Consider the following 1,981-nt stretch of genomic DNA (forward strand, 5'->3'; position numbering starts at 1 on the left):
TTGCTTTGCATCAACAGCTTAAATGTGGAAGATGTCGCTACTTGGAGAGGAAGGATTAAGCACTGGAGCGTAGTTACGCTTTGTTGGTAGCCTATGAGAAATCTGCCACAAATGGAAACCTTTTGAAATGGAGAGCTAATGCATGATTCACAAAGCGTGCGAGAGCTCGCATGAAATCGATGTCTTTCTATACTTTGATGCTTTTATTTAGTGAAATTAAAAACTCCGGTTTCAGCTTTTATATTTGAATTTGCAATTTCTGATAATAATGGCTCTCGTGGTTCTGCTTCGCTGAAGATATTAGTGACTCAGTGATTAGAGTTTAACCGTCCATAGTAAATCACTAATCTCAATTACTTTGTCCTTGTTTTTAACCCACATGCTGATGAGAGTTAGTGGAAAACTCGTGTGTGTTATTATTTTATATAATTTTTCATTAAAAAGAATATATGCATATATATATATATATATATATATACATATATATATTCATTAATTTAACATTTAGAAAAGATCTACATGACAATATAGAATGCATTAATGTATCTATTGTCTTTGTTAGCATGCCTAGCTAGATTAGTGCAGGAATAAATATAATTATAAGGACAAAGTATTATTTCTTTTATAATATAGCTCACTTAAAAACGCTCTCATGTGTTTTTATTATCATTCTTTTGTCAAAATGAACTTAAATCTTATTATTTTCTTTTTCAATTTTGTATGAAGAGGAAATTAAATCTCGATCTCACTATTAAATATTTTTAACTACTAAAGTATTATATATATAAATGTATTATATAAATTCAAAATATATCCAAAATGTAAATATGTTCTTATAATTATATTAAATAAAATTTTTGCTCCAAATTAAGATTTTTGTTTGTCCTGTAATCTAACAATTAACATATTGAGTCCTACTATATTTGATTTGATGTTATTTTTTTAATATTTGTTTGTAATTTTGATTTAAAGGCTAACCATTGTTGAATGTGTGCTTTCTAGGAATTTAAGTAGCTAATTATATTTGGAATTGGGTCATCCCTTCTCGGCTACTAACTCTACTGCACACTCAATTCACGAGTACACGTGTTCTAGAGGTCTGGATCTATCCGGGTCTTCTCTCATTCTTGAATTTGTATCTATATATATATATATATATATATATATATATATAATATTTTAAATTTGAATTATCGGTGTTGTTGAAGGTGCTGGATTAATGAATTTATTTTCATATTGGTTTATTCATTGATTGTTCTATATGTACTATTGTGTAAACTATCAACAATGTCTATCAAGATTTAATGTGTTTTTGGTTTCTATTCACTCGATCTCTTCTTTGCTATTTTGAAAATGAATTGTGTTGTTTGTTAATGTCTTTGGGTACATGTTTAATATAATCTTCTCATACTTGATTTGTGATAGATTGCAATTGTTATTTTTAGCACATTGTAGTAAAATGTACTTATTATTCTAAATGAATGATTTAATACAGGTTTTTGTATTATAATTTATAAAATTTTAAAATAAATAATTGAAATTTTGTGCGTTCAGGGAATCTCATTACCTAAGGATTATCCTGTGAAATAATCCCTAAGTATATTTAGCAAGGGATTACCAAGGCCTTGATTCAATATCATATATCCAAATTCTAACGAATCACCCAAGACACAATTTCTAGTAACATTACCTGTGGATTACCCAGGACTAACTATTTCAATTTTTTGAAACTTTAGCAACGGATTGCCTATGAAAAATACCTTGCTAATATTACCCAGGGAATTCTCAAGAAAAGTTTCGAAGCAAATTCCTTGTCTATGATGAATCAATTAACTTAAATTACCCACAGATTGCCCGTAATATTTCAAGCAAATTCCATGTCTTTGATGAATTGATTAACATTAATTACCCAAGGAATTTATTATTTACCCACAGAATAATTCATTGTTATTTGGCAAGGGATTATAAAAATCCTCGTTAA

This window comes from Dioscorea cayenensis, chromosome 15 (genome assembly GCF_009730915.1).
Source record: "Dioscorea cayenensis subsp. rotundata cultivar TDr96_F1 chromosome 15, TDr96_F1_v2_PseudoChromosome.rev07_lg8_w22 25.fasta, whole genome shotgun sequence".
In the NCBI taxonomy this organism is placed as follows: Eukaryota; Viridiplantae; Streptophyta; class Magnoliopsida; order Dioscoreales; family Dioscoreaceae; genus Dioscorea; species Dioscorea cayenensis.